Genomic DNA, 24,531 nt, shown 5'->3' on the forward strand with positions numbered 1-24,531 from the left:
GCATATAATTGCTCATAATATTCTCTTATTATTTTTATTTCTGCTCTGTTGGTTGTGATCTCTCCTCTTTCATTCTTGATTTTATTTATTTTGGTCCTTTCCTTTTTATTTTTGATCAGACTGGCTAGTGGTTTCTCAATTTTGTTAATTCTTTCAAATAACCCTCTTCTGGTTTCATTGATCTGTTTTACTGCGTTTTTTTTTGTTTGTTTGCTTGTTTTTGGTTTCGATAGCATTAATTTCTGCTCTAATCTTTATCATTTCCTGTCTTCTGCTTGTGTTGGGTTTTATTTGCTGTTCTTTTTCCAGCTCCTTAAGGAGTAAGGTTAGGTTGTGTATCTTAGATCTTTCTTCCTTCTGTAGGAAGGTCTGGATTGCTATATACCTTCCTCTTATGACCACCTTTGCTGCATCCCAGAGGTTTTGGGTTGTGATATTATTATTTTCGTTGACTTCCATATACTTTTTGATTTCCTCTTTAACCGCTTGGTTAGCCCATTCATTCTTTAGTAGGATGTTCTTTAGTCTCTAAGTATTTGTTACCTTTCCAAATTTTTTCTTGTGGTTGATTTCAAGTTTCATAGCATTGTGGTCTGAACATATGCACAGTATGATCTTGATCTTTTTGTACTTACTTAGGGCCGATTTGTGTCCCAGTATAATGGTCTATTCTGGAGAATGTTCCATGTGTACTGGAGAAGAATGTGTATTCTGTTACTTTAGGATGAAATGTTCTGAACATATCTGTGAAGTCCACTGGGTCTAGTGTGTCATTCAAAGACATTTCCTTGTTGATTTTTGATTAGATGATCTGTCCATTGCTGTGAGTGGGGTGTTGAAGTCTCCTACTATTATGGTATTACTATCGATGAGTTTCTTTATGTTTGTGATTAATTGATTTATATATTTGGGTTCTCTCACATTAGAAGCATAAATGTTTACAATTGTTAGGTCTTCTTGGCAGATAGACCCCTTGATTATGATATAATGTCCTTCTGCATCTCTTGATACAGTCTTTATTTTAAAGTCTAGATTGTCTGATATAAGTATGGCTAGTCCGGCTTTCTTTTGTTGACCATTAGAATGATAGATGGTTCTCCATCCCCTTATTTTTAATCTGAAGGTGTCTTTAGGTCTAAAGTGGGTCTCTTGTAAACAGCATATAGATGGATCTTGTTTTCTTATCCTTTCTGTTACTCTGTGTCTTTTGATTGGAGCATTGAGTCCATTGACGTTTAGAGTGAGTACTGAAAGATATGAATTTGTTGCCATTAAAATGCTTGTAGAGTTGTAGTTTTGGGTGGTGTTCTCTGGTTCTTTCTAATCTTTGTTGCTATATATATATATATATATATATATATATATATATATACATATATACACACACACACACACATATATGTGTATATATATATATTTTTTCATCTTTTCTCCCCTCAGAGAGTCTCCCTTAAAATTTCTTGCAGGGCTGGTTTAGTGGTTACAAACTCCTTTAATTTTTGTTTGGGAAACTTTTTATCTCTCATTCTATTTTGAATGGCAGCCTTGCTGGATAAAGAATTCTTGGCTGCATATTTTTCTGATTCAGCACACTGAATATATCCTGCCACTCCTTTCTGGCCTGCCAAGTTTCTGTGGATAGGTGGCTGCAAACCTTATCTGCCTTCCCTTGTAAGTTAGGGACTTTTTTTTTCCCTTGATGCTTTCATGATTCCCTCCTTGCCTGAGTATTTTATGAATTTGACTATGATATGCCTTGTTGATGGTCGGTATTTGTTGAATCTAATGAGGGTCCTCTGTACTTCCTGTATTTTGATGTCTGTGTCTTTCCCTGGGTTAGGAAAATTTTCCACTATGATTTGCTTACTTAAGCCTTCTACCCCTATTTCTCTCTCTTCATCTTCTCTGACCCCTATGTTTCTGATGTTGTTCCTTTTTAATGAGTCACCTATTTCTCTAATTCTTAAATTATGCTCTTTTGCCTTAATCTCCCTCTTTGTTTCTGCTTCATTATTCTCCATAAGTTTGTCCTCTATATCACTGATTCTGTTTTGCCTCATCCATCCTTGCCGCCGCGCTATCCATCCATGATTGAAGCTCAGTTATAGCATTTTTTATTTCATTCTGGCTTTTTTTTTTGCTTCTTTTATCTCTGCAGAAAGGGATTATAATCTATTTTTTACTCCAGCTAATATTCTTATTATCATGATTCTAAATTCTGGTTCAGACATCTTGCTTGTATCTGTGTTGGTTAAATCCCTGGCTGTCATTTCTTTGTGCTCTTTCTTTTAGGGTGAATTTTTTCGTTTTGTAACTTTGAAGGGAGAGAAGGAATTAATGAGGTAGAAAAATTAAAATTAAAAAAAAATTAAAATAAAGAAAATTAAACACACACACACACACAAATCGAATAATAATGCTAGATCATAGGTGTGTTTTGGTCTGGGTGTTGAAAGTGGTTTGACCGATTATAGAAAAAAAGAGGGGGGAAGAAAAGAAAGGAAATTGTTTGAGAATTTGAAGAAATGAATACACTGAAGTAGACTAAAATGAGATGATGGAGGTAAAATAGAATTTGAAAAAATATACACAGATGTAAAGAATATAGCAGAAAAAATAAAATATTTTTATTAAAAATTAAAAATAAAATGATTTTTTTCTTTTTCTATATTCAAGAAAAAAAGAAACAAAAATAAAGAAAAAATAAAAAAGTAAAAAAGGAAATCGTTTGAAAATTTTAAAAAGTAAATACACTGTAGTAGACTAAAACAAAATGATGGAAGTAAAATAGAATTTGAAAAAAATTACATAAAAGCAAAAAATACAGTAAAAAATTAAGGAAAATATTTTTAATAGAAATTGAAGGTAAAAATGAAGTTTTTCTTTCTGCTTTCAAGAAAAAGAAAAGAAAAAATAAAAAAGAAAAAAAAAGGTGATTGAAAATTTGGAAAGGTGAATACATTAAAGTAGACTAAAATAAAATGATGGAAGTAAAATAGAATTTGAAAAAAATTACACAAAAGTACAAAGTGTAGTAATAAAAATTAAAGAAAAATATTTTTAATAAAAATTGAAAATAAAAATGATTTTTTTCTCTTTCTGTATTCAAGAAAAAGAAGTGTGAAAGAGAAAAAAAGAAAGAAAGAAAATTGAAAAGTGGACCTGTAACAGTTTGAAGTAGGACTGAAATTACTTCGTTTTCCCCTAGAAGTCAGTCTATGTAACGCTGTATAGTCCATAAACTATGCCAGCGGTGAGACTTGCGTTGTTGGAGAGCGAAGTTGGCCCAGTTGGGCAGGGCTCAGTGTAACGGCTCAGCTTTTCACTAGATGGCGCTGCTAGCCTACTGAGGTGGAGTGTTTTGGCGCTAGTAGGTACGGTCGCACGTGCGCGGGAAGGGTGAACATGGTGTCACCCACTACCCCAGTGTGTTCTCCCAGATCAGCAATCGCGCACCCGTCCTCTGTCTTCAGCTTTTGTCCACTCCCTGCTTCTTCATTCTTTGTGACCAGGCCCCAGGCAGTACCTCTCTCTCCTGAGTTTTGTCTCAGATGCGTCTGTTTTCCCCAGCCCCTTACTTCTGAAGGACTGCGGCTTTGACCCATTCCGCCCCTCTGTGGGAGGGTCTCACCGAGCAATGGCCGAATGCCAGCTGCACCCAGGAACACTTGCTGGACCCTGCTGCTGCCCGTGCCTTGAGACTACAGACAGGTGCCAGCCCGCCACAGAAAAAATTTGCGAGATAGTGTAGCAACAGCGTTTCAGGGATTAAGGAAGATCACAACACACATCTGGCACCAGGCTTCACCCTTAACGACCTTGTTCCAGCATCAGCGAATGTGGCTGTTTTCTAGGGTCTGCTGGGACCAGGTGACTTCAACAGTCTCTACCAAATGTCCTTCCAGCAGTGGAACCGCTTTTCCCCGTGTGGCCCAAGATCCTCCCGGACCCCACTCTGTTCCTGGGGATTCACCCTTCCCACCAGAGCACCACCAGGTATGGAGCTGCAGAGTTGCAGACTTTGTGCTCCCCTTGTTTACGGTCTTAATGGAATTTAAACCCTCTCCTTTCTCCCTTTTTAGTTTAGTCCCTGCGTCTGTTTCCAAATTTCCGCTTTATCTCCAGCTGCTTTTGAGGAGGGGTGCTTTTCCCATATTCTCCCCCCAACCCCAGTCTCAGTCCTCTCTCGGCTCACAAAAGTACCTCCCTTCCTGCACCTCTCACTCCCCAAGTTCAGCTTTCTGTGCCGTGTACCTGCTGAATTCTGTAGTTCAGGTTGTGCAGATTGTTGTGTTAATCCTCCAGTCAGTTTTCTAGGTGTGTAGGATGGTTTATTATTGGTCTGGCTGTACTTCATGGATGCGAGACACACAAAAAACTTAATGCTGTTCTGCCATATTGGCTCCTCCTCTCTGATGTCCATGTTTTCATACTAAGCTATATGGTTAAAGGGCACATGGAGTTTCTTTTATTTTTTTCTCACTACTGTATCCCTTGAATCTAAAACAGAGTCTAGCATATATAATAGATATAAAGTATCAAATATGAGTAAGTAAACAACTCAGATTCTGGAGTGTAAAATAAAAGAGGGTTGGTGGGTGTATGGTAATGATACTATGGAAACACTGTTTGCCTTCTGTAGGAAGCAAAAGGCATACTGGGAGAAGAAACCCCTCCTTTGTTCACAGTTCACATTTTAATTCTGCCACTAAAGAGTCTGTCCTACATTGGCTTTGAACTTTGGTAGGGGTAGATGGAGAAATGATGATTAGAGATATGAAGAATTATAAGGCGAAAAGGAGAAAAGAACAAAGTAGCAAGGAGAAATAGTGCTGGCTAAGGAGGTTCGGATTGCCCTTTAATTTTTTTTTTTAACATTTATTTTGTTTTTGACAGAGAGAGAGGTAGGGTGCAAGTGGAGGAGGGGAAGAGAGAGAGGGAGACACAGAATCTAAATCAGGCTCCAGTCTCTGAGCTGTCAGCGCAGGGCCCTATGTGGGGCTTGACCCATGACCTGAGCCAAAGTCAGATGCTTAACCGACTGAGCCACCCAGGCACCCCTGGATTGACTTTTAGAGGGTTGACTTAATGTGGGGACAACCATAAGTTAGGGATAAATAAAGCAGGCCCTAACTCCATGAAAATAAGGATAGGTTAATGTCTCTCTGCAATCAAAAATAGACTATAAGTTTCCTTTTCTGAAACAACATAAAACTCCCCACTATTAGCCCCACAGAGATTTCTAAGTATCCTGAAATATATGTCTTGTTCTCTACAGAAGTCTATATTCTGTCAGTGTGGAATTTAAAAAAAATCAGGCTGGTGAAATTGCACAAAACCAGAATGGGAAAAGAACAAAGGGAAGCTTTCAGTGGCAATGTTAGCAGACAGAAGGTGGAATCCACAGGTGGCCTCTCCAATTAGATTTAAAAATATGATCCAACCAAGAAACAAGTGCAGAGACAATATCTGAAGAAAACGGAGGAAATAGATAACCAAATGGAACCTAAAAGAAAGAAACTGATGGTGCACCAAAAAGAAAAAATGTTTTTAAATCCACCCACTAGCCAAGCTGTGTCTTTTTTAAACTCATGGAATTTTTGTTAGGTTCAAACTTCCATGCTTATATTATTTTATTTTATGTATGATGCCATTCTTGGTAGTACAGACAGAAGAGTACAGGGAGGTCACCTGTTAATTCCTTTTTTAGCTGAAAGGAGAGGGGCAGCAGTGAATGCTGATTTAAATTTGAGTTCAATGCCCAGCAGAATTCGGGAGTCTTTGCAAACTAGGTAGGACTTGAAGTACTAAATGATTTTACTCTAGGTTCTTATTCTCTTGCAAATGTGAAGAACTCTGATCAAATTTTATTGAAATGCTGCTAGTCTATGGTTGCCCACATGTTTCCAGTTGAGAAAAGCTGAGAAAGAAGAAAGACTTTGACAATTGTCATTGTGACCACTAATAATTACCATTCTCTTATTGGCAACTTTTAGCACTATTTAATGCTACAGAAGGTGTTAAAATAATACAGTTCTTGTCCATAGACATTGGGAATGTAGATAAATGTTACATATTTGTATCCAAATCTCTACTCTGAAAATGGCTTGGAAAATCGGTTTAAGATTCAAGAAGGCTTAGAAATAGTTGGATAATGCATATAATACTACTGAAGGGGGACAAATGATTATTTTTGCCAGAGTTTAAAATGCTCCAATTTAGGTTTTATTCTGACCTGCAATTTTTAAATTATTTTGTATCAGCTCAGTGGTTTTCAGGTACTATTATATTTTGCACCCCTGAATTAAAAAGGATATCTCTCAATCAGAATACCTAGAACCATGTTTTGAAATCTTTAGTACTATATGTAGTTTGTTAGTCAAATATTCCATGCTGCAGATATTTGTATTAATGGTTCATTAACTTGTTCTTTTATTAAACTCCCACATGGTTTGGAATATGTTCTTTTGATTAACCTTTAGTAAGGGGTAAGTGTTATGTACTAGAAAGGCATGCACTTGGATATCAGATAGAAGTGGTTGCAAATATTAAGTCTGCATTTTTACTGGTTGTATAAACATGGGTAAGGTATTTATATTTCTAAACCTCAGTTACCTTATTTTGAAAAGATGTTTTAGCATTTTTCAAGCATTATTGAGAATACACTATTAGGAAATAGATGAACATAAAATAGGAAATCAATAAATTTGTGTTTCCTTCCTTCATGTTTCTAAGGGCTCAGCCTATTGTTTTTCAAACACTACTCAATAATTATTTGTTGATATCACAGAATTTCAGATAAGAGTGACATTGGCAGTTGGATTCCTACTGCTGTCTGTTTCTACTCTTTTCCTTTATTGGTTGCCCTGCCATTAATGTCATTATTATATTTTCAGTTGGCATATACTTATTGACTTCTGAATGAGGGAAATATTCTAAATAACTGTACTCTGATTTTCATTGACATTTCCTTCACTTCTTTTTACCCTTTTGCTCCTTGGGGCAGGGAGTCAGAGACTAAATACAGAAAAAGATAAAATCTGGAAGAAATATTTTAGCCAACAAAAATTATTGAGTGAGAAACTCATCTGCCTTAACTGTTACTTTGCTTGGAACTTTCTTTACTCCAGGCTCCAATCAATAAATGGAAGGAGTAAAACTAGTACAGAGAATGAGAATATCCAAACACAGTTTCAAGCACAGAAATTGATCAATTTAACCTACAGAGATAATGATCCATTAACTTCTTAGAAAAGAAAAAAAAAAGAAGTCATCTTATATGTCAATTATGAAGAACAGAAGTCATCAAAGAACGAAAGAAATACAGGGATGTAATTATGAGGAGGGACTAATCTAGTGGATCAATAATTAGCCTTAATAAAAAGAGAATCTGTGAAAGAAGGATAAGAAATTTGGATGACACTTAAACATCAGAAATAATCTTAATATTTAATTGCAACAAAGGAAAACACAGTATAGCATACAAGTACACACACACACACACACACACACACACACATCAAATGAAATAGGGGAAAAAAGAGAAAGAAGAAAATGACTAAAGCAAACTACTTAAAGCATCCATGAATGTTATAGGAAATTGAACTTATAGTCTATTTCAATAGTTCACCAGTGGCAGTGTTCCCACCCTAAATAGCATCCCTCCTTTGATTGAACGACTATACTCAATGGATGAAATTGTCTTTTAGAACTCTGTCAAGTGATAATAGGGTTAGATTCTTATTGCCATAAATTATCAACTTAGAAACAGAAACCTGGTTTCCACTGTCTGTCCCACACATGTGCACATGCATGCGCGCGTGCGCGCACACACACACACACACACACACACACACACACACACACCTCATGGACTAACTTTGTACATGGAACATTTAGAGGCTCAAGGAAGAAACAACACGGAGTAAGGAATTCCCAAAGATTTAAAGCCAAGTGCTCAGCTGTTGCCATGGTGGATTTTTACACCTTGAACACAAAAGCAATTAGTAGCCTTGATGTTATCACAATGGATAATTGTTCCCACACCATGTGGAAATAAAGCCTCAGGAGATATGGTGTCTTCAGAAACGGCTGCCACTGATTCACTTATTTGGTGCTTATCTAGCACCAAATGACAGTTTCATTTAGTTGTATTAGCAAAAAGAGAAAAGAAAGATACAAAACAAGGAGCAAATACTTCCAGGGAAGTTCATTGGAATATTACTGATGAATAGACCTGTCGATTATTGCTTAAAGAGATAATGAAATGTATCATTTTTTTGGCAAGAGGTTTTTAATACAAACTTTATCTAAGAGATGCACTAATGTGGAAAAATAGCTGTAATGAGATGGTCAGAGGATTAATCAGCTACTTTTCAGCATCCTTTTCTATTTTAACCCTTAAAAAGAGGTGAGGACAATATAATTTAAAATTTGCATACTCAGGATGCTGATGGAAGAGTCAATCGCACATTTTTGCTGTCCCTAAGTTAATAGAGAGAAATTTCTTAAAGGAAAATGGTTACTGTATTTTAATTCTTACTAAACATTTCAGTAAAAAGTAGTAAATTATTCCAAAACATTTTTTAAAAATGAAGTGGATAAGTGTAGGAAAATAAGATGGCAGTAAGTCAGAACTCTTACTAAGGAAGACATAGCTAGTACAAGCCATATCTTCTGTAAGTGCGGAGAGAAAAATATGACAGATGTGAGTGTACCTGGTTTCTTGGGAAAATGTATTTTATGAATCCAAGAATGGAGATTGACTAAAATATCTTAACCAGTCTACCTTTTAAGGGAACTATCAATTTTAAAAGCCAAAGACCTTGAGGCATAGAATAAAACATGCTTAGGATTATAATGGAAAGTACATAATAATCCCTCCTTCTCTCAAGGCACCACACTGACATGCCTATCTTTGATATTTTCTGAAGAAATGGAATTGTATAATGTGCCAGGCTCCTCATAGTTTAACTCTCTTCTTGAAGCCCTAGAAAAATCAGAATAACATTAAGAAGGAAGAATCACAAAGCTCACCCAGAGCTACAGCAAATGTGCTTCACTGAAGCTGATAATACACAGAATGAATGGGCTTTAGAAGCTACTTTACCAAACTTTTCAAAGCACATTTTCTAATAACTGAACCATTCATACTTTGAGAATTAGTAAGATACTGAACTGGCACAATCATAGAATTTCACCACCTGCAACCAGTTGTATGTGGAAGTTCCAGGTGACACCTCTCCCCTCTTGTTCATAAACTGTTAACAGACCCTGTTCTTTTCAAGGATTATGGATCTCAGTAGAGAAATCCTGTTTCTTATTTCCGAAAGATGTCTCAGAAAAAAAATCACTCTCTCGTGTGCCAAATTATGATTAGTTCTCTTTTGCCTTTGAGTGTATGTATGTGGCCTATCTTGACAATATTGCTGTTTTTTAGTTTCAAGTTTCTTGAGCTTCATTGTTAAAAATTATATACAACATCACTTGTCAAGCCTTTGGCTCATTTGTCATTTTTATTCATAGATGCCCGTAGGGTGCCTATCAGCTTTAAGGGAGTATTGGCTTATTGTTTCAGCTGTCTCCGAAGGTATCCTCAATTCTTCATTGATCACTAAATGTTTGCTAAATACTTGCTTATTGCCACTTCTTCTACACTTACTATATCATGCAAATGTTCATCCCTTAACCTCTGGAAACGTTCGTGTTAGTTCCGCAGTTAAATTTCTCTGTACTATTTCTTCTTAAGAAATGATGAAGGAAAAATTTGAGGCAAATAATATAATACTTACCTCAAAACAATCATCCATCACCTAAAAGGAGGTGCAGGACACCTTAATATTAAATGCCATTTAAAAAAATCCCTCAGATATTAGGAACAGGTGTAACTTGAATGAAACCAATTTAGTTAATTAACTATGGCATCCCCTGACACAAATGCCAGGTATAAACAAATCTTATGATTCAAGTCACATGTTATCATGTACAGCTTGGACTATTTATGAAGTTAACTGCCTTCATGAAGAATACTACTGCAGCCTCGTAAGGATTTTTAAAATGCCATTTAACTATTTATTGGGACTTAGGACATTTGAAGAAGTGAAGGTTATTACCTACTTATAAATATGGATTCATAGGTGCTTCCTGGAATTTTAGAAAAAAACAAAGATTTCCTATGAGCTATGAACCGTTATAAGATCTAGTGATATAGCAGTAAAGAGGACACACATGATTATTATCCTCAAGAGTTTATATTCTAGAAATAAAATGGAATACATAAATAACAGGACAAGGAAATTTCATAAACTGATAAATATTATTCATTAATTAATTCAACAAAGATTTATTGAGCTTCAAATATGCACTATATTCTAGATACTAGGGACATTGTTGTGAACAAAAAACTCCAGTTCTGATCTTACGGAATTCATATTTAGTGGGAGAGACAGGTAATAAACATCATGGCTGTGTGTGTGTATTGCTACAGATAGTAATGAATATTTCAAAAATAAAAATAAGGGTGGCTCAGTCAGTTAGGTGTCCAACTTTGGCCCAGGTCATGGTCTTGTGGTTCATGAGTTTGAGCCTTGCATTGGACTCTATGCTGACAGCCTAGAGCCTGGAGCCTTCTTCAGATTCTGTATCTCCCTCTCTCTCTCTGCCCCTCCCCCAGTTGCGCTCTGTCTCTCTCAAAAATAAATATTTAAAAATTAAAAAATATAAAAAAATATAAAAAATAAAAATAAGAGGTTGTGATAGACTGGAGAAGAGTAAGGGAGGGTTACTTTAGATATGGTGGCTAAGAAAGACTTCTTTGAGAAGATGGAATTTGATGTGAGACATGCAAAGAACCTTAAGAACTCTGCAAGAGAAGAGTTCGTCAGAGATTGTCAAGTACAAAGAAATATGTATTTCAGATGATCTGTTGTGCAACATTAGGAAGTCAAATGATTCAACCAGTATAGGATGTTTTTGCAACCAATTTATTAATCTAATTTCATTGGGAATGTATGTAGCAATGTAAAAATGGGCAACCTTCCTTATCTTTCACTGTGAGGATTCTATAGAGTATATGATATATCAGAAATCAAATTGAGTGTGAGAGATCTTACTTACTGAGAAAGGAAGAGCTATGGCTATTCCATAGGATCCTTTCAATTTCCTAGGAAATATTTTGTCTAAATTTTATATATATGAACATTATCGATTTTTTAAGTGTTTATTCATTTTTGAGAGAGGGAGAGGCAGAGAGAGAGGGGCCTACAGGATCTGAAGCAGGCTCTGTGCTGACAGTAGCAAGCCCATTGCAGGACCCGAACTCATGGACCATGAGATCATGACCTGAGCTGAATCGGATGCTCAACTCACTGAGCCACTCAGACACTCCTATTGATTTTTTTTTTTTTATATCGATCTTATATGCTATGGTCTTTGTAGACTTCTTGGGCTTCTCTGTGTAGATGATTAAATTCATCATTCATCATATGTCAACTATTATATGACAAAGGAATTTTTACCTTTTACTTTCTAATTCTTATGTTTCCAATGGCTTTTTCTTGCCACTTGGACTAGGACCACCAACATATGGTGGAACAGTTGTTAGTGTTGTGTTAAGAACCTATTGCATCTGACTTCATAAGAGATGTTAGTCTGTAGTTCTTCTTTTTCTTTTGTGTAATGTCTGCCTGCCTTTTATTTCTGGGTAATGCTGAACTCAAAAAGTGAATTGAAAAATATTTCTTTTCTTCAATTTTTGGTAGTGTTAGGGTAGAAACCACATTGTTTCTTCCTTGAATATTTTGTAGGATTCACAGGAATGCTATTTGGGCCTGGTTTTTAAACTTTGTGTAAGGTTGAACTTTGAGTTCAGTTTGTTTAAAAGCTATCGAAGTAGTAATCCTGGTATTTATTTCTTTAATTAATTCAATTAGTTGCTTTTTCAAAGAATTTGTTTATTTCATCCATATTATCAAACTTATTGGCATGCTTGTTTATAATATTCCTTTATCATTCTTTTTTTGCCTCTCAGTTCTTTAGTGATGTCTCCTCTTTTATTTTTAATATTGATGACTTGTGTTTCTTTCCTTTTTGTTTTTGACCAGTATGACTAGGAATTTAATTTTGTTGATCTTTCTTAGTTTCTTTGACTTTTCTATTTTTTAACTGTCATTGGTTTCTGCTCTTACTTTAAGTTTCTTTCTTATGCTAGCTTTGCATTTTAATTTTCTGTCTCTCCTTTTTTAAAATTTTCGTGGTCACTGACAGAGGACCTTTCTTCTTTTCTAATATAAACATTTAATGCTGTTAATTTCCCAGTAATAACTACAGCTTACACATTTGATATGTTTTGTTTTCAAAATATTTATTATAATTCAAAGCCGTTTCTAATTTTCCTGGTGATTTTTTTATTTGACTAATGGATTATTTCGAAGTATATTGTTTAATTCCTAAATGTTAGGGATTTTTAAATATATCTTCATGTTATTGATTTGTAGCTTAATTCTATTATGATCAGAGAACATTCTGCTCGATTTCAATCTTGAGAATTTATTGACATTTATGGTTCAGAATATGGTCCATCTTCATAAATGTTCTATGTGCACTTGAGAAGGATGTGTATTTGCTCTTGCTGAATAGAGTATTCTATAAGTGTCGTTTAGGTCAATATGTTGATAGTGTTGCTCAAATCATCTATATTCTTACTGATACTTTTATCTAACTGTTCTATGAGTTCCTGAGAGAGAAATATTGAAGACTCTAAAAATAAGTGTGTATTAGTCTATCTCTACTTTGAGTTTTATCAATATTTTTTCTTTACATATTAAAGCTTTGTCATTAGCTGCAAACACATTTAGGATTGTTATAACTTCCTGTCTAGTGTGTGTGTGTGTGTGTGTGTGTGTGTGTGTGTGTGTGTGTATCTTCTTTACTTCTAGTGTTAAATTTTGTTCTGAAATCTACTTTGTCTTGTATTAATATAGCTTCTCCAGATCTCTGTTGCTCAGTATTTGCATTATATATTATTTTCTGTCCTTTTAGTTTTAACCTATCTATGTCTTTAACATTTAAAATATGTTTCTTTTACAAGGCACATGTTATATAGACTAGCAATGTCTGTCTTTTAATTCACTATTTAGAACATTTAATGCAATTATTGATATTGTTGGGTTTAAAGTTACCACTTTACTTTTTTGTTTTCTACTTGGGGAATCTGTTCTTTGTTCTTTTTGTTGTTGTTGTTGTTCCTTCTTTTTCTGACTTCTTTTAAATTACTTGAATTTTTTATTATCATCTTATATCCACTATTGGCTTATTATACACATTTTAATTTTTGTTTTAGTTTCTAGGCTTTATAATACACATCTTTAACTTGCATAGTTTACCTCCCAAGCATGTAATGCCAGTTCACATATAAAGTGTGAACATATTGGAATTTACCTTATATTTTACATTGTGTTATTGTTATACACTTTAATTCTACATGTTATAAACCACATGATACAATGTTTCTATGTTTACCTTAGTCAATTATCTTATGAAAAAATTAAAGTTTAAAAATTGCATTTGACATTTGCTTACAATTTTACGATTTTAGTACTCTTAGCTGTGTGTGTGTGTGTGGGGGGGGGTGTGCATGCATCCATAGTATCTAAGTTTCTACCTCATATCATATGTCTTCTGTTTGAGAAAATTCTTTAAATATTTCTTATCCTACATCAAGGGACTCTGTCAATTTTGGCTAAAAAAGTTTTTATCTTCATTTTGAAGGTGTTTCTTTTCACTTTTGGTACCATAAAGATGTCATTGTATTATCTTCTGGCTGACATAGTTTCTGATTAGAAGCCCACTATAATTCTTACCTTTGTTCCTCTATAGTTACGGTTATTCCTCCATCCTTCTTGTTTCTTTGAGTTTATCTTTGATTTTCAGCAGTTTGGCTATCATGTATATAGGTGTATTTTGTTGTTTTTATTCTTCTGAGCTTCTTTGATAAGTAATGTGGGTCTTATAGAATAAGTTTGGAAGTTTTCCTTCCATTTCTATTTTTTGGAACAGTTTGAGAATAGGGTTCTCAATTAATTTTTAAGCACCAGGTCTACAGTACAAGATTCTCTTTAAAAATGGCACTGAATTCAAGATATCCAGAGAAAACATAAGGGATATGTATTTTTAAATAGATATAAGAAATAAAGTTTGCTCAAGTGGACATATTCCACAAAAATACAAAATCGATGATTGTTAATCAGACAAAACCATTACTTCATCAAAAATTGAAAGATTTCTGTTTTAATATATATCTTGTTCTGTGATAGCTCAGTGAAAATGAATATTATTAAAACAAGAAATGCTATGTTCCAAAATGTGTAAGGCATTAGCCTTGGATGCTACTGTGACCATGACCTTCTTTCTTTGAAGTCCTCTGGCAAAGTATATAATTTCTTGGGTTAAAATATAATTTTAGCTCTACTTACTTCCATTCAGAATAGGTTTATGTTAAGATTTCCCATCAGTTAAAAAATATTTTATGGTGCATCTGGGTGGCTCAGTTGGTTAAGTGTCTAACTCTTGATTTTGGCTCAGGTCACGATCTCGCGGTTTGTGAGAACCTGCCCCGCGTGGGACTCTGTGCTGACAGCACAAAACCTGCTTGGTATTCTCTCTCCCTTTTTCTCCGTCCCTCCCCCAGTTGTGTTCTCTCTCTCAAAAATAAATAAATAAACATTTAAAAATATTTTATAAAGTAATATATATTAAAATAGGTTCTTCTTTTGGTGTACAATTTTGTGAATGTACATGTGTGTTCATTCATATAACTACTGCCAAACTCAGGTTACAGAACAATTTCAATATTGCCCAAATTTCCCCTTACTTTTTTGTTTTGTTTTGTTTTGCAGTTATACCCTTTCCTCATTCCTAATTACTGGCAGCCACTCACTGTTTTTTTGTCATATAATTTAGGCTTTTTAAAAATGTCCTATTAATAAAATCATATAGTATATTACCTTTGAAACAAGCTTCTTTTACTCAGCATAATGCCTTTAAGATTCATTAATGATGTGGGTATTAAGAATTTGTTCCCTTTTAATGCTGCTGTGTCATTTTACGGATTTACAGTAGTTTGTATATTCAGTTTTTTAGAGACATTTGGATTTTTTCCAATTTTAACCATTATCAATAAACTATAAACATTCATGTATAGGTTTGATTTTGTTTTGTTTTGCTTTGTTTGCATTTTCTAGAGTCGATACCCAGGATTACTAGGTCATATGGTAGTGTATGCTAAAGCTAATAAGAAATTGCCAAACTTTTTCTAGAATAGCTGAATTTTTCCCAGTAGCTCTGGATTGGATTAGAGTTCTAGTTGCTTCAGATTCTCTCTCTCACTTGTTTGTCAGCTTGTTGTATTTTAAACATTCTAATAGGTGTATAGTGCTATATGATTGTTGTTTCAATTTATATTTGCTTTGAAGATGATGATGTTAAACATATTTTTATATACTTATTTATCATTCACATAACCTCTTTGATAAATATATGAAAAGACACTCAATAGTACTTGTCTCAAGATCATGGTGTTCTAAAAATCCCACTCCTAGATATTTATACAAGTGAATTAAAATTTAAGGTGGGAGGACCTTTTACATGTGACAGTATGAGGATCTCCACACACCTGGTTTTCAGTAAAACTGGTAAAATTTATTTTTAAAATAACCATTTAAAATCTCTGGAAATGGTCCAAACATATATACAGCTAATGGAGAAATGTTTATTCAAAAACCTATATTAAAATTCAGTCATAATATGAAAATTTTGTAGTATTTGAATGGACACCCACACCCTTCCTTTCTCATCCCTACTTAGCATGACAGAAACACTACTCTAGATTGGTGTAGCCAGGAACACAGAGATTTCTCTTCCCCCAGCTCTCCTGCTAGAAGGCAGTCTTCCCATTATGGGGAAAATATCAGCCTATCTCATTCTACCCCTAGCTACCAGTCATTGAGATAAATTCCAGGAGACTGAAACTTGCAGGTGGAGGCTCCCTTCTTCCACCCAGAATCCTTCTCATAGAATACTGTCTTATAATGGCATCACTGTGGATAATGGGTCCTGATTGTTCTTGCCCTCCCACATGATGTGGACCTTGTAAGATGGTTCTTCCCTTCTGGAAGAGGCAAGCTAAGAGGATCTGAGGCTATTGCTCCACCCCCACCAAGTACCCAACTTCTAAAGTGGTGGTGTTGCTCAGAGATATAAGCCATTGTCCCAACCCCCAGCTTCAGAGCTCTGGCCCAGAAGTTTTGCCTGGGAGGAAAACAGACTTTTTGTTTTATTTTGTTTTGTTTTTTAAGACAGAAATTTTACTTAATTTTTTTAAATTTTAATTTAATTTTATTTTTAATTATTATTTTTTATATACTTTTTTAAAATTTAAGTCCAAGTTAGTTAACATATAGTGTAATAATGATTTCTGGAATAGAATTTACTGATTCGTCACTTACATATAATACCCTTTAGTGATTCGTCACTTACGTATAATACCCAGTTCTCATGCCAACAAGTGTTCCCCTTAATGCCCATCACCCATTTAGTGAATCTCCCCACCTAACACCCCATCAGCAACCCTCAGTTTGTTCTCTGTACTTAAGATTCTCCTATGGTTTATCTCCCCCTCCATTTTTATCTTATTTTTCTTCCCTTCCTGTATTTTCATCTGTTTTGTTTCCTAAATTCCGTGTATGAGTGAAATCGTATATTTGTCTTTTTCTGACAGACTTATTTTACTTTGCATAATACACTCTAGTTCATCCATGTTGTTGCAAATGACAAGATTTCATTTTTTTTTATTGCTGAGTACTATTCCATTGTGTGTGTATGTACACACACACACACACACACACACCACATCTTTATCCATTCATCAGTTGATGGACATTTGGGCTTTCCATACTCAGGCTGTTGTTGATGGTGCTGCTATAAACATGGGGATGTGTGTGCCCCTTAGATTCATTATTTTTGTATCCTTCGGATAAATACCTAGTAGTGCAATTGCTGGGTCTTAGGGTAGGGTAGTTCTATTTTCCAGAGTGGCTGCACCAGTTTGCATTCCTACCAGCAGTTCAAAATGGTTCCTCTATCCCTGCCTCCTAGCCAACATTTGTTGTTTGCTGAGTTGTCAATTCTAACCATTCTCACAGATGTGAGGTGGTATGTCATTGTGGTTTTGATTTGTATTTCCCTGATGATGAGTGATATTGAGCATTTTTTCATGTGTCTGTTAGCCATCTGGATGTCTTCCTTGGAAAAGTGTCTATTCATGTTTTTTGCCCAATTCTTCACTGGATTATCTATTTTTTGGATGTTGAGTTTGATAAGTTCTTTATAGATATTGGATACTAACACTTTATCTGATATGTCGTTTGCAAATATCTTCTCCCATTACCTAGGTTGCCTTCTAGTTTTGCTGATTATTTCCTTCACTGTGCAGAAGCTTTTTATCTTGATGAGGTCCCAGAAGTTCCTTTTTGCTTGTTTTCCTTGCCTCAGGAGGCATGTCAAGTAAAAATAGACTTTGAAACAGGCAGCTTCTAACCTGTCCCAAAGGAACTGACTTCATTTGCAACACAATGTGGAGAAATTCAAACCTAAGGCTACTTTGAGGAGGGTGGTAGATTCTTTGGAGCTCTTAAACTGGAGGCTGGCTAGTTTGCTTGAGAGAGAGCCTGGCGTAGAACCAATCCCTTCTATGGAGCTTAACTTTCATTTGTTTAGTTTGTAGAACAATTTATGCCCCAGGGAATTGTTGGGAACAACACAGCAGTAAGCAAATAGTAGAATTTAATAGACAGGTGTATTCAGGGAAAGAGGCCATTAAACAGGGCCCTGCCAAAACAACTTTTGTCCCAAAGTGTGGACATACACTAGAGTGTGTCCTGTGAGAAACAACATCAGAGGTTTAACACTGTATGGGGATGAGTGGGAGAAGTGGGACAGAAATGGACTTCACTAAAATAATGCAGCCAATTACTAAATAAATAAACACACGTAATAATAATGAGCCCCAGAGATGAGAAACCAGTACCTACAGATACTATATGGTATTGTCTAAAATGTTTGGTTTCCAACAAAAATTTGTGGCACATGAAAAGAATCAGGAAAGTATAACTGAGTCACTTAAAGAAGGTAAGGCAACAGGTTGTAAGAGCAGCCAGATGTTAGATTTAACTGAAAAAGACTTCAAAGTATCCATGACAAATATGTCCAGTAACTAAATGAAAATATATGATTAAAGATGTAAAGAGGATATGATAACCATGTCAAATCAAATAGAGAATCAGTAAAGAGATAGAAATTATTTTTTCAGAAAAGGAAAATTCTGGAGATGAAAGTATAATAATTAAAGTAAATTCACTGGAGGTACTTAACAGTATATTTGAACTTCCAGAAGAAAGAATTAGTGGACTTGGGGGTAGATTGGTAGAGATTATATAGTCTAAAGGACAGAGAGAAGAAAGAATGAAGTAAAATAAACATAGGCTCAGAGAAATGTGGATCACTGTTAATAGCACAACATATGTGTAATGGAAAGGAGAAGGGGAGCAGAGAGAGGAAGGGAAAAGAAAATATTCAAAGAAATAATAGCTGAAAACTTCCCAAACTTAGTGGAAAACAGTAACTTACATATCCATGATGTTCAAAAAACTCCACATAGAATAAACACAAAGAGATTGTCAAATGCTAGAGTAAAATGCTGAAAGCCAAAGTCAAAGAGAATGGTTTCCTTATGTGATATGCCCAGAAAAGGAAAAAACAGAAAATAGATCAGTGATTGTTTGAGGTTGAGGAAGGATGTACAGAGATAGGGAAGTGATTGGTAAATGGCACAGTTTCTTTTTGGAGGTCATAGAAATGTTCTAAATTGTAAATTGTATATGCCTGTGGATATCCTAAATACTATTGAATTATGTACTTTAAATGGGTAAATTATACATTTTGTGAGTTATATCTCAGTAAAGTTGTTTAAACATAATTACATTTATACAAAGACCTATACATAAATATTTATAGAAGTTCTATAGTTCATAACTTGAATAACTATAAACAAACCTGTCCTTTAACATGTGTGTGGATAGACAGTCTATGGTTCATTCTTAAAATGTATAATTCTCAGCAATAAAAAGTAAGAGCTGTTGATTCACACAATAATATAGAAAAATCTTAAGAGTATATGGCTGAGTGAAGGAAACCAGACCCAAAAAGCTGTATTTTATATGTTTACAAAGCAAAAACATAGGAATAGGAAAAAGCACATCAAGGGAGTCAACCAAGATAGTGACATAGATGCATGAATACATGGAGCAGGTCCTTTGAAAAAGATTCAGCATAGGTAAGTGACTTTTGAACATTGGACAAATGAGAAAACATCCACATCAAAATGGATAGAAGAGTCTGAGACACACTCTTGCCGTGAATTCCAACCCCAATACAGTACAATACAATACAGAAGGAACCCACAAGTACTGGCTTTTCCCTGAGGAACAAAAGATTTGGAATTGACATCTAGTTCCCTAACTAGACTTCTACTAGAGGGATGGGTGCCCAAAGCAGCTAGATTTGAAAGTCAACGGGGCTTGTGTTCACAAGATCTGGGGTACAAACAAAGAAGTAGTTATTAACAAGCTTGCAACCACTCATTGCTATCCCCACAGGGCTCAGTGCAAATTGAGCAGGCAAAATTATCCATCTGCCTCTTTCCCTGAGAGAAGATTATCTGAATACTTTAAAAGCTGCTGCCTGAAGGCCAGCCTTCTAATTTAGCAGGGTCAAGGATATAACAAAATTACCAGAAAATAATTAACAAATGTCAGTGGTAAGTCCAAACATATGAATAATTTCTTTAAATGTAAATGATGACATTATCATATAGAAAAAAAATAGAAAGAAAGAAAGAAAGAAAAAAAAGAAAGGAAGGAAGAAAGAAAAAGATACAACTATCTGCTACCTTTAAGAGACTCAGCTTTAGGGGTGCATATAGACTGAAAGTGGAGTGATGGAAAAAGGTATTAAAGGTATGCAAATAGAAACCAAAAAAAGGGGTAGCTATACTTATATCAGACAAAATAGATTTTAAGCCAAAGACTATAACAAGAGACAAAGAAGGTCATTTTATAATGGTAAAGGGGCTAATTCATCACAAAAATATAAACATTGCAAATATTTATGCACTCAACAAATAAGCACTGAACTACATGAAACGAATATTAACAGATCTGAAAGCTAAATAGACAATGATAAAATAATAGTAGGGGATTTTATTTACTTTCACAGTGGATTGATCATCTAGACATAAAATTAATAAGAAAACACTGGATTTAAACCATATCTCAGGCTAGATGCAACCAATAAACATAAAGCAAACATTCCAATCAATAGTGGCAAAATACACATTCTTCTGAAGTGCACATGAACATTCTATAGGATAGATTGCATGTTAGGCCATAAAAGAATTCTCAATAAATTTGAGATTGAAATTATATTAAGCATCATTTTGAATCACAATAGTATGAAGCTACAAAATATATATAAGACAAAAACTAGAAAATTCAGAAATATGTGGAAATTAAAGTTATGCTCCCAAACAACTGAAAAATAATCAAAAGAGAAATAAAAATATATCTTGAGAAAAATTAAAGTAGAAATAAAACATACCAAAACTTATAGAATACAATAATAACAATTCTAAAAGAGAAGTTTGTAACAATAAATACCTATATTAAAAAAAAAAGAAAGATAAATGAACAACCAGAACTTACACTTCAAGGAACTAGAAAAAGAACAAATTAAGCCCAAAGTTAGCAGAAAAAAGAAAATAACAAAGTTCAGAGCAGAAATAAATAAAATAGAGACTAAAAGGACAAGAGAAAACATCAATGAATCTAAGAGTTTGTTTCTTTTTTAAGATAAACAAAATATACAAACCATTAGCTAGACTCCCCAAGAAAAAGATAAAGGACTCAAATATTATGTATGAAAAGGAGGCATTACAACAGATAACACACAAATGCAAAGGATCATTAGACTACTATGAACAATTATACACCAAATATTGGTCAACCTAGAAAATATTAATAAAATCCTAGAAACATGTATTTCAGTACTGAATCATGAAGAAATGGGAAATTTAAGCAGACCAGTTACCAGTAAGGAGATTGAAAGTAATAAAAAACCTTTCAAAAAAAAGTTCAGGGGTGCCTCAGTCAGTTGAGCGTCTGACTTTGCCTCAGGTCATGATCTCATGGTTCATGGGTTCGAGCCCTGTTTTGGGCTCTATGCTGACAGCTTAGAGCCTGGAGCCTCTTTCAGATTCTGTGTCTCCCTCTCTCTCAGCCCCTCCTCTGCTTGCAACCTCTCTCTCTCTCTCTCTCTCTCTCTCTCTCAAAAATAAACATTAAAAAAAAAGTTCAGGATCAGATGACTTCACTAAGTGAATTCTTCCAAACATTTAAAGAAGAATTAATAGTATCCCTTCTCAAGCTCTTCCAAAAAAAATAGAATAGAATAGAATAGAAGGGAATACTTCCAAACTCATTTTATAGGGCCAGCATTATCCTGAATGCCAAAGTCAGACAAGGACACTACAAAAAAGAGAGCAAGGAAGGAAGGAAGGAAGGAAGGAAAGGCCAGTATCTCTGGTGAACACAAATGCAAGAATTCTCAGCAAGATATTAGCAAAACCAAATTCAGCAGTACATGAAAATTATCGTATACCATGATTAAGTATGATTTATTCCAGGAATGCAAGTATGGTTCAACATCTGTAAATCAATCAATGTGATACCCCATGTTAAAGAAAATGAAGAGTAGGGGTGCCTGGGTGGCTCAGTTGGTTGGGCAGCCGACTACAGCTCAGGTCATTATCTTGCAGTCTGTGAGTTTGAGCCCCACATCAGGCTCTGTGCTGACAGCTCAGAGCCTGGAGCCTGTTTCCGATTCTGTGTCTCCCTGTCTTTCTGTCCCTTCCCTGCTTGCTCTCTGTCTCTCTCTCTCTCTCAAAAATAATAAACATTAAAAAAAAATTAAAAAAAGAGAAAAGGAAGAGTAGGGCACCTACGTGGCTCAGTCGGTTGAGTGTCTGACTCCTGATTTCGGCTCAGGACATGATCTCAGGGTGGTGGGATTGAGCCCTGTGTCAGGCTCTGCACTAAGCATGAAAACTGCTTAAGATTCTCTCTCTCTCCCTCTGCCCTTCTCCCTCTGCTCATGCTCTCTCTCAAGAAAGAAAGAAAGCATATGATCATGTGAATAGATAAAGAAAAATTATTTCACAAAATTCAACATCCTTCACAATAAATACTCTCAACATAGTGGTTATAGAAAGAATATACCTCAACATAAGACAAGCCCAAAGTTAATATAATACTCAAGAGCTTTCTGGGATCAAGAACATGATAGGAATACCCACTCTTGCCACTTTCATTCAAGTTAGTACTAGAAGTTCTAGCCAGAGCAATTAGGCAAGAAAAATAAAGGCATACAAATTGAAAGGAAGAAGTAAAATGGTCTCAATTTGCAAATGACATAATGTTTTATATAGAAAACCCTAAAGACTCCACCAAAGACTGTTAGAACTAATAAATGATTTCAGTGAATTTGTAGGATACAAAATCAATAGACAAAAATTAGTTGTGTTTCTATACACCAACATCAAACTATCAGAGTGAGAAATTTAAACATATCCTATTTACAATAGCATTGAAAAGAAGAAAATACTTAGAAATAAATTTAGCCAAGGGGATAAAAGATCGGCATGCTGAAAAATATAAGACATTGGTGAAAGAAAAAATAGGAGTCCTATTTTTCAGAAAAAAACAGAATCTGAAGCAGGCTACAGTTTCTTAGCTGTCAGCACAGAGCCTGACACAGGGCTTGAACTCATGAGCTGTGAGATCATGACCTGAGCTGAAGTCAGTTGCTCAACCGACTGAGCCACCCAGGTACCCTGGGTGAAAGAAAATTTTAAGAAGACACAAATAAATGGAAAGATATCCTGCATTCAAGAATTGGAAAATTTAATATTGTTAAAATGTCCATATTACTCAAAATGATCTAAGATTCAATGCAATCTTTGTCAAAAGTCCAATGGCATTTTTCATAGAAATAGAAATAACAATTCTTTAAAAAAATTTTTTTTAATGTATTTATTTTTGAGAGAGACAGAGACAGAATGTGAGTTGGTTAGGGGTAGAGAGGGAGGGAGACACAGAATCCAATGGAGGATCCAGGCTCTGAGCTGTCAGCACAAAGCCTGACGCAGGGCTTGAACTCACAAGTTGCAAGATCATGACCTGAGCCAAAGTCGGAGGCTCAACCAACTGAGCCACCCAGGCGCCCCAGAAATAACAATTCTAAAACTTAAAAGGAACCACAGAAAACTCCTGATAACCAAATCAATCTTGGGAAAGAAGAAGTAAGCTGGAGGTATCCTACTTCCTGATTTCAAGCTGTATTACAAAGCAATAGTAATCAGAATAGTATGGTATTGGCATAAAAACAGACACATAGATCAGTAGACCACACTAGAGAGGCAAGAAATAAATCCATGCATATATAGTCAATTAGTAAATAACAAAGAAGTCAAGAATATACAGTGCGGAAAAGATGGTCTCTTCAATAAATGTGGTTGGGAAAACTGGTCAACCAAATTCAAAGGAATGAAACTGGACTCCTATTTTATGCCATATATAAAAATCAACTCAAAAAATATTAAAGACTTGAAGATAAGACCTGAAACCACAAAACTCCTAGAAGAAAATATAGGGGATCGGCTCCTTGACATTGGTCTTAGCAATGATTCGTTTTTGGAGATGACACCAAAAGTAAAGGTGGCAAAAACAAAAATAACCAAAGAGAACTACATCAAACTGAAAAGCTTCTGCACAGCAAAGAAAATCATCAACAAAATAAAAGGGAAACCTATGGTATGACAGAATTGCAAACCACATATTTGATAAGGGGATAATATCCAAAATATATGAGGAATGCATATAACTCAATAGCAAAAAAACAAAACAGCAGCAAAAACAACAAAAAAAACCCACATAACCTCGTTACAAAATGGACAAAGGACCTGAGTAGACATTTTTCCAAGGAAGACGTGCAAATTGTCAACATTTACATGAAAAAGTGTTCAACAACTTTTCATCAGGAAAATGACAATCAAAAGCACAATGAAATGTCACATCTGTTAGGATGACTATTATCAACAAGAGAAGAAATAACAAATGTTGGTGAGGATTTGGAGAAAAAGGAACCTGTATACTACTGATGGTAATGTAAACTGCTACAGCCACTATGTAAGTGTATGGAGTTTCTTCAAGAAATTATAAATGAAGCTACCATATGATCCAGTACTCCCACTTTGGCATATATATTCAAAGGAAGCAAAATCATAATCCTGAAGATATAACTGTACTTTCATGTTCATAGCAGTGTTATTCACACTAGTCAAGGGATGGATTCAACCCAAGCATT

This window comes from Panthera uncia, chromosome C2 (assembly GCF_023721935.1).
Source record: "Panthera uncia isolate 11264 chromosome C2, Puncia_PCG_1.0, whole genome shotgun sequence".
NCBI classification, from domain to species: domain Eukaryota; kingdom Metazoa; phylum Chordata; class Mammalia; order Carnivora; family Felidae; genus Panthera; species Panthera uncia.